The 14283-nt window shown below is 36.6% G+C and overlaps 1 non-coding gene across 1 annotated transcript; it reads left to right on the forward strand.

The window, feature by feature from the left end:
- The first annotated feature begins 771 nt into the window (after positions 1-771).
- LOC119048133 (U6 spliceosomal RNA) lies at positions 772-874 on the forward strand. The gene has a single exon (XR_005082268.2). It is a non-coding gene; the product is annotated as a U6 spliceosomal RNA (small nuclear RNA).
- The last annotated feature ends 13409 nt before the right edge of the window (positions 875-14283 follow it).

Raw genomic sequence — 14283 nt, forward strand, 5'->3', positions numbered from 1 at the left:
AAAAATTTAATCAAAATAAGAGTGCCTCATATTGAGCCAAGAATTCTGTAATTTCATAACTACACAATACTAATAGTTCACATATACTGAACACCTGCCAGGGAAACAATCACATCATTGACAGAAAATTCATTTAATACACTTTAACTATGAACTGTATATATTATTATTCTTACTTTAAAGTAAGAGGACAGAATCAGGGAGGTAAAGAAATTTGCTCTAAGTGACAGAGCTGGTAACTAGAGGAGCCAATAGTCAAACACAAGTCTGTGAAATTTCTGAGACTGTTCTCAACACTACACCATGGATTTTGTGACTTTGGCATCAGTTAAAGCACCAATATTGTGGCCATAGTGTTATTTAAGTCCAGCCATTTCATATACATCATCCAATAAGTTCAATAATAATGAATTTCATGGGAAAAATAAGAAGTTTAGGTGAGGATTAGTAAGTCCATTCTGTAACAAGAACTGCAAGTAATTTTCCATGAATGGTTTTAGTCATGACTATACATGAAATACTGCCAGAAAACACTCTGTAAGAGTAACCGATGGCCTGATTAGAAAAATGATAAAATAAGTTAAACAGGTAGAATCTGGGTAATATAAATTAAAATAATTTAACAAATATTGAGGACACAACTAACTCAATGTCTCAAGAATTCCACAGAACAGGAGAAAAGTCACCCTCAAGAAGCCAAAAGCCAAAGACAAAATATGTCAGCTCCAGACAACACACAAAGGTTTAAAAGTCAATGCTGTGGGCGTTCACTTGCTTTGGCGGCACATATACTCAAACTGGAACAATACAGAGAACACTGACATGGCCCCCGCACAAGGATGACACACAAACCTGAGAAGTGTTCTATATTTTAAATAAATAAATATAAATAAAAGTCAACGCCATGGGATGTCACAAACTGTTGTTCTTTTCAGCCCTGGTAGACTTTGCCCTGACTTGTCTGGATATCCTAAAATCAGATAAATCCTTGGAAATAAGTGCTACAAGAAACAAAGAAAATCAGGTCATACTTTAGGAGATGCTGATAAAATGAACAGAAATGTTGGTGGGGCAAGAGAATACCTCTACCTCAACAAGACCACTGTGAGAGGAACAACTATGAGGTCAACAAAAAGAGCATCGTTAGACTCATAAAGTCACACTTAAGAACTATGGAGCATTGGGTCTCAGTGAATCTTCTGGACCTATGGTACTTCAGAGTCCTGAATGATGGTTACTAAATTTTTCTATAGGCAGAAATTGTCACAATACCCCAATTTAACTCCAGAGTGGTTCAGATGTTCACCTTTGAATCCGTCATTTCCCAGATTAATAGACTATGCAACCATTCTGGCCACAGAGTTATGCCCTATATGCTACTTTGGGCCCTCCCTTGATTACACTGAGGTCAAGGGTGTGGTATACTCAAAAGGCTACAGGGTGTGGGTGGTGAATTATGATGGATAAGTAACCAGGAGGTTTGCAGGAGAAGACTAAAGTCAAAGCAGATAAAAAGTGAGTGCAGGCAGATAGAGAGGTCCTCAGTTCAGTGGGTTTAGGAAGTTTTGGGAGATTCCCATCAGGCAGAACAAGTACTGACTGTCAGCTGGAGGAATTTAAGGATAAAAGTTTGCCCAAAGCTCTGGAATCAGGATCAGGTCACCTGTGCTGCTAGTCTAGCTTTGCTCCTTCTCTATTGGGATAACAAGGTCTCTCTACATGGTTCCCTTTGTCAAAGTATCTCATGTTAGGAACTCTACTTGGTTTTGTAAGCTTTCCTACTTCCCAACTCAAAATTCTGGCCTGAAATATGACCCTGGTATTGTTGATACCAACTCCCCACCACCTGCCCAACTAAACTCCTTTCCTGGTTTCTCCATCATTTTCGTTTAACCACCCATCAGGCTCTACTTTATTAAGCTTGCCCCTCCCAAAGCTTCCTGCCAAGACTCTGAACTATTGCCTCTTGTTCTTTGGCCTCCCTCAGCCCTCACATCAGATGTATCTTCAAGTCTACTTTTGAAATATCTGCCCCTTCAAACCCACTGCAACACTTTTGTCTGAAACCTCTGTAGCTTTCCTCTTTTTTTCAAATTGCCAGCAACCTTTCCTATATCAAAGTTCAATTCATTGTCCATACTCTTAATAGAGCTATTTTAACTAAAATAATCTGATCCTGTAATTTTTCTGATTAAAAACTTTTTAGCTGGGCCCTGGCTGGTATAGCTCAGTGGATTGAGCTCGGCCCTGGGAACCAAAGGATCACAGTTTGATTCCCAGTCAGGGCACATTCCTGGGCACATGCCTGGGCACATGTGCCCAGGGCACATGCCTGGTTGCAGGCCAGTTCCCAGCAGGGGCCAGTTCCCAGTATGGGACACATGAGAAGCAACCGTACATTGATATTTCTCTCCCTCTCTCTTTCCCTTCCCTTCTAAAGATAAATAAAATAAAATAAATAAATAAATAAAATTATTTTTTAAAAAAGAACTTTTTAGGTGCTAACCAATGTAGACAGTGTAACATCCACTATACCTCACATGGCTTTTGAGTCCCTTCCATAAGGCCTTTCAGGCCCATCTCCTCTTCTTCTTTCCCACATAGCCAACAAGTGCACTCATTAGACCTCAGCTCAAACATCATCTCTTTACAATCTGTCTAAAGGAGAATTAATTAAAATAAAGGAGTGGGATCACACCGAACTAAACATCTCTGCACAGCAAAGGAAACAATCAATAAACTGAAAAGGCAACCTACAGAATAAAAGAAAATATTTATAAACCACATATGTGATAAGGGGTTAATATCAAAAATACATAAAGAACTCACACAAGTCAATAAAAAAGCAAATGATCCACTTAAAAGTAGGCAAAGAATCTGAGTAGACATTTTTGCAAAAAAAAAATATATATATACAAATGGCCAATAGGTACAGGATTACTAATCATCTGGCAAGTGCAAATCAAAGCCACAGTGAGATATCACCTCACTCCTATTAGGCTTGTTATTAACTAAAAGACAGAAGATAACAGGAACTAGTGAGGATGGGGATCAAAGGAAATCCTGCTCACTACTGGTAGAAATGTAAATTGGTACAGGCTTTATGGAAAACAGTATGACAGTTCCCCAAATAATTAAAAATTGAAGGGCCATATAATCCAGCAATCCACTCCTGGGTATATATCTAAGAAAATGGAATCATTTATCTCAAAGACATATCTTCATTCCTGTGTTCCCTGAAGCATTATTCATAGTAAGTAAGGTATAGAACAACCAAAATGCCCTTCAATGGATGAATGGATAAAGATATTGTAAAATATGCCCTGGCTGGTATGGCTCAGTGGATTGAGTACTGGCCTGTGAACCAAAAGGTTGCTAGTTCAATTCCCAGTCATGGCACATGCCTGGATTGTGGGCCAGGTCCACAGTTGGAGGCATGTGAGAGGCAACCAATTAATGTCTCTCTCACACACTGATGTTTCTCTCCCTTTCTTTCTCCCTCCCTTTCCCTCTCTCTAAAAATAAATAAATAAAATCTTTTTTAAAAAGGATATTGTAAAATGTACTTATAAAATAGAATATTATTCAGACATGTAAAAAAAATCTTGCCTTTTGTGACAACATGGAGAGCATTATTCCAAGTGAATTAAGTCATATAGAGAAAGACAAATGCTGTCTGTTATCACTTATATGTGAGATCTAAAAAAAAGCCAATTTTATAAAAACAGAGACTAGAAACATGGATTCCAGGAGCTGGGAATAAGAGCATGAAAAAATGTATGTCAAAGGGTGCAAATTTTCCATTATAAGCAAAATAAGTTCTGAGGACCTAACATTAAGCATGATAACGTTAGGTCTGAGGACCTAACGTTAAGCATATAGTCAATAATATGACATTGTATACTTGAAAGTTACTGACAGTATATTTTAAGCATTCCCACCACACACAAAAAAGAGTTAACCATATGAGGTGATGAATTATTTAATGTTGGTAATCATTCCACAATGTATATGTGTATCAAATCATCACAATGTGTACTTTAAATAAATGTAATTGTATTTGTCAATTATTCCTCAGTAAAACTGGGGGAAAATGTTAAAAATACAAGCGAACAAGTTGCTTCCCCAGCTGTTCTTCCATCGTAATTTATAAAAGCCTTTATTATAACACATATCACATTGTTTACATGTCTGCTTTCTTCATTAGATGAGCAGTTCTTTGAGGACAGGAAGCATGTCTTCTTCACTGATAGCCCTCAGACAAGCATGGTGACTGGTGAGAAGTCAGCTGGCCAACAAATGCTTGTTGAATGAATAAATGCTTCATTCATCCCTTAATACCCTGACCTATCTCTTAATCGCAACTCCCCTAAGATATCTGCAGAAAATGTCCCTCCAGAATACATTCTAAATTCTCTGTCTGTAATGTCCGTATACACAAAGGGAGCAGGTGAAAAAAAGGAGTAGGAGTTTATTCCAAGTTTCAAACCCTCCTGATCTTCCACATTTTCCTGTAATTACTCATCTGATTCTAGACCTGTCTGAATGATGACATTGGTAAAATTTGGTCAGGACAACTATAACATCTCTGACCTGGCTTGCTCCTATATTTCTTTTTTCCAGTTTCCTACCCCTGCACCACTCTGTCACCAAAACTCATGGTTCCTGGGGGACATGAAATGGTAACTGGTTCACCTTTTACTGCTGATACTAGTCATTTCTAATATGGCCACTTTAAAAATCTCACAATCTCTCTGTTCATAACCATTCATAAATAAGTCATGAAGGCTTTTTCCTTAACTACATGTGGTAATTTGTTGCTTTTCTATTATTCCTTCTGTTACTGCTTTTGTTCCTTAGTTAGAAATAAACTTTCTTATAACACAGTTACTGTATAGATGTAATTCCCTTCACACACACCCTAGAATGCTCTGGCCATCTCTGTAATTGTACCAGACCAATTCAACAAACCACCATAATTTTTATTAAAATATTAGCTTATTGATATAAGCACTTCCTTGAGACCGTCTTCATTATTCAAAAGATTTGTCTTTCATGGTAATTTTCTCTGTTCTGTCTGCCTCACACAAATTCTCACCGTACATGTGTGTGGATCCAGCCACTTCTGCATCTGCACAAATTGAAATTATATGTTTTATACATATAGACAAAGAGAGAGAGAGAAATAGGAAAGAGAGAGAGAGGAAGAGAGAGACTAAAGAAAGCAGAATCTGAGAGCTCTATAGGCAACTTGAAATTTTTTCTTGGGATCAACATTGATTTCCTTCACTGTTGTTGGGCAAATGCAAGCTCTCAGTAGATGTGTCCTTGCCAGATATTGCTCCACCACTGTGTGACTAAGCAGGAACATCAGCCACAACTATGCCAAGGAATCCACAATAATATTCAACCTAAAAAAATTTCAACCCCAAAACAGCACCTCCCAGGAGATGACTTCAGCTCCTTTAGGAAATCTTTTAACCACAAATTCCAACTCCCCTTTATACCTACAGCCTCAGTCACACATCTCAAAGGGCTGTGTCCCTTAAACTGGGACAACCTAACCCACATCAGTAGCCCGCAGGTATTATGGCAACATAATGCCTTGTCAGCCCATTGGAAGGGAAAAAGAGGGACAAACAATTGAATGATTGTAATTGAAATCCTGTAATTTGTGATTTGCCAATAACTACTGACTGTGGAGTTTTCTTCACCCCTTAACAAATCCTGGCAGCCACAATATCTTACTGTAGACATCAAAACACCTTTGAAACCATTTCATTGTATTGTAACATGTCTTGTAACAATGAAGAGTAAGTTCTCTCTCAGGATAGAGGAGATGTATTTCCAAGTTCATAATTCAATGAACACTAATTTTAAAGGCTTAAATAAAAATTCCTTTGGGATGCTGAAAATAAAAAGCTAATAAGTCACCCTTGAGTGGTGTAGCACAGCAGGTTGGGCATCGTCCTGCAAACTGATTCTTGGTCAGGGGACACACCTGGGTTGTAGGCCAGGTCCCCAGTCGGGATCATGCAAGAGGCACTGATCAGTGTTTCTCAAACACACTGATGTTTTCCTCCCTCTCTTTCTCTCTTCCTTCCCCTCTCTCTAAAAATAAGTAAACAAAATATTTTTTTAAAAAAAGCTAATAATTTTTTAAAAAGCTATTATGCCAGATGGATCAGCTCTGTTGGCATGAAGTAGGGTATGGAAACCCAAAGGTTGTCCTATTTATGCTATGAAGTGAGATTGATAGCCCTGTTACCCCTACAGTTACTAACCTGCACTGATCGAAGAGCCTTCTGAGCTGAGCTGAATCAAGTCAGGCAAAAAATGTACTTGGATGATAGAATCACTCTCAGGTTGAATTGGATTTATCAGACATTCACCCAATATTCCTCTACTCAACTCCCCACCAAAATATCCCTGTCTTGTGCTCATCTCCTGGTAACTGATGTAACCTGGTGTGATGCAAAGAGGATTTAGGATGAAAAGTCCTGGGTTGGAGCCTTTGATTTGTCAGTCATGTGACACTAGATCTACTCACCTTCAACTATAATATGAGGAGGCTAGACTAGTTGATTGCCAACATCTCATCCAGTTTAAGAGTCTCTAGGTAGTGACAAAGAATGCACTAGCTCCAAAGATAATGACTTTGATGTTTGGACAATTCTGATATTAAAAAGTTCCAGCTTGTACAAAGCCAAAATGTGCTTCCAACAGTTTCTACCTGTTTCTCTGAGTTTTTGATACAACCCAAGTATAATCCCTCTTCTATATAACAGCCACTCATATAACTGAAAACAGATATTCATCTCCCATTCATCTGCTTCTTACTCGGTTCCTTTTACCACCCACCTTCCTAGTAATCTCTGATTACTCTACTCAGAACAAATAACAACTGTCCACATGCCTATTGAAAGGTGGTCATCAGAACTAAACAAGTAGCCACAGAAACAATCTGACAAATGCTGAGAAAAACACTGCCACGTTCTGTTCTAGATAATGTGCTTCTTTTAATGTAGCCCAAAATGACATTACATTTTCAGCTACTACATCATACTGTCACTGTCGCAATGCCTTTCTTTTACTCATGGCTTCTACTCAGTCTTTATGAAGTTTAATTTAGCTTATTTCTATAAGATTCATTTTATTAAATTTGAGCTATTTGCGATGACAAGCTGAAATCTTTTCAAATGCCCAGTCCATCCTAAAAATTTTTGCCATGTGCCAACATCTTCATCTAAGTTACTGATAAAAATAACATAACATGGTCAACAAAACAGACCAGGAGCAGACTATCAGAGACTGTCCCCCATATTGATATAAATCTGCATGATCAGGTCTTCAGGCCATTGAAAGGTCAGAGCCCAGATTTCCCCATCCTTGCCAGTCTCTGGACTCCACCTCTGTTAGCTTACTCACACTCTGTGCTCCTTCCTTTCTGCTGCCCAGCAATAATACCCACAGATAAGAAGGGCAGTACTTGGAGCACATTGAGAGAAGCCACTATTTTAATCAATAAAAATAGGAAGAAAGCTAACAAAATTGTAGAAAAGTTCACACCCAGTACAATGTGGTATAATGAAAATAATGTAGGGGTCAGAGTCAGAACACCTGGGATTGATTTTCATTCTGTAACTTACTCACTGGATAACCTTGATCACCCTATTGGTTTCCTCATCTCAAAAATAGGGATTATAATGACTTCACAGCATTGTTTTGAGCATCAGAAGCAATACATGCAAAATCTTACTGCGCTGTTAGCACATAATGAGCATGCAACACAGTACTATTATTTTGACAGCATGATGAGAGACAAAAAAACTAAATGCATAGAAAGAATTAAAACCAGTAAAAAATTAATACCTATGTTCTATAAATGTTAATTAATGTTCCACAAAAGAAAAATTCCTGGTCTAATAAAGTTAGAAATGAGGACATTAAACAAAGTTTTTAAAACCCCAAGCATTTTTCTATCTGATTGGCTCTAAATAAGTTATGTTGCACCCCTGCATTTCTTACTTGATCACATCCCACAAACTCTTGTAGAGCCCAAGACACTAATGATGATTGTGACCCAGTCAATATCAGATTAAAAAAGAAACACAACTTGGAAAATGGGGTGCAGACACATAAGCAAATAATTAAAATAGAATATCACCAGTGCTATGAGAGAGATACATACAGAGTATATGAGGGAACAGCAACCTATCTATAGATGTCAGGTAAAGCTTTATGAAGATGATTACCAGTACCAAGGGTTTTAAAAGACAAAGGGAAGATGAGATTGAGGGACTGTCCAGGTAGTAAGGGCAGCATGCAAAGATTCTGAACAGTGGTGAAACACACAAGGTTCATTCAAAAATTTTTGATTGGTCTAGAGTGATGTTCTCGTAAAATAGAGGTGATATGAGAAGCAGCTAGAAAGATACAGATGCATATCTATTGTGAAGGGCTTTTATGTCAATAAAGAATTTTAGAATTCTATAGGCTAGGAGAAGCCAGCAGAGGAAATAACAGGGTAATATTAAAAGATGATTCAGGAAGCCTACTAGTAGAGGAGCTAGTTATGACATCGTTTAAAATACTCATTTGAAAGATGGTGAGGTCTAGAACTAAAATTGTAGTACTGGAGACAGAAAATAGGCTCACATACAAAGAATACAAAGCTAAGTACAGTTTACATGATGTGGCATCATTATAGAGATAAAGAATGGTGAGAAGTGAAAAATTATTTTGTGTAGCTTGAGAAAGTTTGTGCATAAGGATGTAATTAACTAATATGTAGACATCTAGAAAACAGTACATTTTGTTATAGGGCATGATAATTAGTTCAGATTTGAACTGGGCTAATTAAGACACATTCAAATAAAGATGTAGGGTTCAACATAGTCTGGAAAACAAGAGAAAGTTAAAAATAGGGGTCTCCTATATATTCATGAGAATATAGGAGAAAACACCTGTTTCAACCCACAGGAAGAGGGCATAGAACATGTCTCTGATAACCAATGTAGTAACCTTGAAAAAATGTAAAAATAGACTAATGATTCTTGCCTAATAAATTCATGCTAGCTCCTACATCTGATTAGTGCTTATAACGCAAGAGCTCATTTTTTTGCTCTTTTGAAAAAGACAAAATTAAATTTGCCTGTTTTCTCTCTATTCATCATGATTTCTAGATGAACATTCATCTCATGGCAACTTCTCTCAGTACCCAGCAAAAGAATTCATAGATGAAAAGAAACATGCAGGCAGGTGCTTCTAACATCTTCTGACCATGAACTAAAGTTGGTCATAAATGTATACTCTATTCCTTTAGAGATACAAATAAGACAGTGTATTTATCCATAGATATTTATCAAGCACCTACCAACTCAAATCAGAAGTTAATTTAAAAAAGTAGAAGGTGTGAACTCTGTATACAACCTGTGAGAGCCAAAGGAAACCTTCCATAAAATATGCAATATATATATTGGGGTTTATATAATTCTGGAACTGATTCAAGCAAGTACGTGTGACAGCTAAGAAGTAAACATGGTTGGTAGAGAAATAGAGGTGGAGATGTGGGTGGATCTGGGTTTGGTTAGAAATGAATCAGACCAACCTACAGAGAATGGTTCCACCTTGAATAGACCTGCTATAAAAAGGTCATTATCACAGACTGCAGCACCCAGCAAGCTCCTTCGGGCTACATTCTACTTGCTCTTCTGGTGAAGGAAGTAAGTAAGAGGGAATACATCTAACTTCGCCTATTTTGTGTTTAAGCAAGGTAGAAATCTGGATGCATATACTCTAAGGCAAAAAGTTCTAAATGTACAGGGTTCTTTATCTTTGGTAGAACTGTAACTAAAAGTTTATTTCAATATAGAAGGAAAGTGGGGGCATAAATTTTTTTCTATGAGGCTACTCGGTACTACTCTCTTTATATTGCTGTATTTTCCATTTATTTATTCATTCAACAAATGTATATTAAGTACCTTATATTTGCAAAGTGCTGCTCTTGGCTGATTATACAACAGTGAACAAGATAAACTCCCTACTCTTAGGAGGTTACATTTTAGTAGGGGAAGACTTTCAGTAAATGATAAATTAACAAAATTTCACACAGTAATAAGAACAATGAAGAAAATAAGAGAGTGATGTAACAGAGTAATAGGAGGCAAGAAGTTTAGATGTAGGAAAAGAATGACCAGCCAGGAAAGTACTCTCTGGAAATTATCTTTTGAGCTCAGATCTTAATGACAAAAGGAATCAGTCAAGGCAAAGGGCAAGATTCTAAATAGGAGTAAACTTTTTTAAAGAACAGGAAGAAGCTAATGTGCCTAGAGCATATTTAACAAGAGGAACAAGGTATATGGTCATGTCAAAGAGACAGACTAAGGTAGACCATGTAAGAAGGGGCATAGCAGAGTTTGTACATCATTTTAAGTATGTGAGAAATCATTGGAGAGTATTAAGGAGAGGCAGTAATATAACTGAATGTATTTTTTAACTTTTATTTATTTTAAAGAGAGAAAGAGAAGAAACAGAGAGAGAGATCAATTTGTTGTTCCACTTACCCATTCATTGGTTGATTTCTGTAAGTCCCCTGAGCAGATAGAAACTTCATTCTTGGCATATCAGGATGATTCTGTATCCAACTGAGCTACCCAGTCAGGGCTGAATGTATGCTTAAAACATCATTCTGGCCCAGGCCAATGTGGCTCAGTTGGCTGAAGCATTGTCCTGTAACTGAAAGGTTGAGGGTTCAGTCCCCAGTCTCACACATAAAATCCCCAGTCCAGGAATATACGGAAGGCAGCCAATGTTTTTGTCTGGTCCTCCTCTCTCTCTAAAAGCAATGAAAAAAAAATGTCCTTGGGTGAGAAAAAATCTTTTAAAAAAATCATTCTGAGCTGCTAAGTGGATAAAAAGATAATAAGACCTCAAGAGTCAAGCAGAAAGAAAGATGGGCTGCAGATTTTGGTGCAAGATGATGGGAATAATAAAAATAGTGAGCAATAACTCTTTGCTGGAGCCAAAATCTAGATGTTACCCATGATTCCTGTCTTTTTTTCTCATTCACCCACCCAACCCTCTCCCTTTTGGCATCCATTGGTTTGTTCTCAGTATCTATAGACTGTTTGTGTTTGGTTCATTTATTCATTTGTATGGTTTACTTTAGATTCCCCGCATAAGTGAAATTGTACAGTATTTGTTTTTCTCTGACACATATCACTTGGTATAATACCCTCTAGATCCATTCCTCTTGCTGCAAATGGCAAGATTTCATTCCCTTTTATTGATGAATAACATTCCATTATATATATGTGCCACATCTTTATCCATTCATCTGTCAATGGACACCTCAGTTGCTTCCGCATCTTCTTGGCTGTTGTAAATAATGCTGCAATGAGCATAAGGGTGCGTATATCTTTTAGAATTAGTGTTCTTGTTTTCTTTGGATAAATACCCAAAATGGGACTGATGGGTCATAGGGTGGTTCTTTTAAAATTTTTTTGAGTAATCTCCATACTGTTTTCTATAGTGGATGCATTAATTTACAATTCCACCAATAATGTACAAGGCTTCTCTTTTCTCCACATCCTTGCCAACACTTGTTTGTTGATTTTTTAACAACAGACATTCTAAAAGAAATTAGTGCAAATTAAAATTGTGATTTTAATTTACACTTCCCTGATGATAAATGATGTTGAGCATCTTTTCATATGCCTATTGGTTATCTGTAATGCTCTTTAGAGAAATGCCTACTCACATCATCTGCTCGTTTTTTAATTGGATTGTGTGTTTTTTGGTGTTCAGTTGCATGAGTTCCTTATATATTTTGAATATTAACCCTGTACTGAATATATTATTTTTTAATATCTTCTCCCATTCAGTAAGTTATCATTTTGTTGATGGTTTCCTTCACTGTGCAAAGCCTTTTTAGTTTTACATGGTACGAGTTGTTTATTTTTGCTTCTGTTTCCCTAGCCAAAGGGAATATAACTAAGAAAATATTACAAAGATTGATATCAAAGAGCTCTTTATTGGTTAAATGTGTGGTATATATGATCCACTCTGTGGGATTCTCTTTTTTCCTTTGATAGGGTCTTAAAATAGACAGGCATTCCTAATTCCAATGCAGTCCAATTTTTCTCTTTATGACATACTATTTTAGTTTTATTTAAGAATTATTTCTCTACCCAAGGTATTGAAGATATTCTCCTATATTATATTCTTTTAATTTTACATGTAAAAATCCACCTGAGAACTAGATTGTTTTGCCTTATGAAAATCCAATGAACCCAGCAACATATTTCAAAAAAAACGATCCTTCCCTCACTGAATTATACCACAACCTCTGTTATAAATCAAATGCCCATAGTGACATATGTCTGATTTTGGACTGTATTACCTTTCATTGATCCATTTGTTCAACTTTGCCTCAATGCTATGCTGTCTTCCTTTATAATATACTTTAACATCTAGTATGTCCAGAAAGTCTGCCTTAATCAAGGTTGTCTTATTAACCTTTGCCCTCCATACTGTCATATAAATTTTAAAAATTACTTTATCAATCTTTACTTTCAAAACTTCTGTGATAGGAGGACCATTGATGTTTTCTGTTTATTGTATTTCTATTTTGGTAGGATGTACTTTTCTAAAAATGTGTCCATTACACTTAAATTTTCAAATTAATTGCTAGAAACTTTTGAATACTATGCTCTTATCTTTCTAATGTCTATAAAATACATAGCAATGTTACCTTACTTTTCTGATTCTCATTATTTATGCCTTTGTTCTTCTTTTTTTGAATAATCCTTCAGGCCTCATCAATTTTATTGGATTTTTCAAACATCTTGGCTTTGTTGATTCTCTACATTTGTATTCTATTTCATTAATATCAGTTCTTGCTTTTATTATTTCCTTCATAATACTTTCTTTGGGCTTACTTGTTATTCTTTGAAAAGCTTCTTAAGATGTATGCTTAGGTTATTGATTTAGAGGACTCCTTTCCTAATATATGCAGTTAAGCTATAAGTTTTTTAATTAGGAATGAAACTTAAGTATCCCAGAGTTTTGGCTATTTCATATTTTTCTAATTTTCATTTGGTTCAAAATATTTTCTAATTTCCATTGTAATTTATTTCATAACCCACTGATTATTTAGAAATTAGTGCTTTATTTCTAAACATTTGGAGACTTATCTCTGACTATCTTTCTATTATTGAATTATAGCTTCATTCTATGTCATAAATAACAAACTACATGATTGTAATCCTTTAAAATTTGTTGAAACTTGCTTTATGAACTAGCATACAGTAAACTTTCAAATATTTTATAATTACTTATAAGGACATGTATTCTGGAGTTGTAAGGAGTAGTGTTCAATATGTATTAGTTAATGTTTTTAATTAATAACTTTGTGAAAATATGTATCCTTACACTTTTTGTCTTTTTGTTCTCTTAGTTGCTGAGAGAGGTGTATTTACCCATTTTGATTATTAATTTGTCTAGTTTTTCTTATAATTCTGTTAATTCTTGTTGCAAGTCCTTTGAAGCTCTGTCATCAGGTACACATCAAATTAGATTCCCTATATCTTCCTGAGGAGTTGAGCTTTCATTGGTATGAAATATTCTTTTAGTAATGCTTTTCACCTTAAATCTACTCTACAAACATAATTAATGTAGCAACAACAGCATTACTTTAATGCTTAATACTAACTTTTTTTGGACTTCCAGCCAAGATGGAGGCGTAGGTAGACACACAGTGCCTCCCCACACAACCAAAATAAGAACAACAATTTAGAAACAAAAAACAACCAGCACTGACAGAAAACTGAATTGTATGGAAGTCCGACAACCAAGGAGTTAAAGTAGACATATTCATCCAGACCAGTAAGAGGGTCTGAGTCAGGCAGTCCAACAAAGAAGGGTCATGACAAAGCAGTGGCTGGGGGACCCTGGGCTCACAAGGCAGTAGCTGGAGGACCAGCGAGGTGGCAGATTGTGGAGGGGCATGGCACACAAGGCAACTGGCAGACTGAGCAGTCCCACATTCACTCACAGATAAAGCAGGCAAAACTAGGGAGCAAAACAGACCACACAACCCAGGGTCCCATCATGGGGAAATCAAGCCTGAAAACACAGATTAAAAATACCCGTGGAGGCTGAGGTGCCTGGAGAAACCCCCACACTCACAGGACAGTTCTAGACCCACAGGGTCCTAGAATGTACACAAACCTACCTACACAGAAATCAGCGACAGAAAGGACCAACTTGCTTGTGGAAAGT

The sequence above is a fragment of the Artibeus jamaicensis genome, unplaced genomic scaffold, assembly GCF_021234435.1.
Source record: "Artibeus jamaicensis isolate MK-2021 breed Jamaican fruit bat unplaced genomic scaffold, CSHL_Jam_final contig_1715, whole genome shotgun sequence".
NCBI classification, from domain to species: Eukaryota; Metazoa; Chordata; class Mammalia; order Chiroptera; family Phyllostomidae; genus Artibeus; species Artibeus jamaicensis.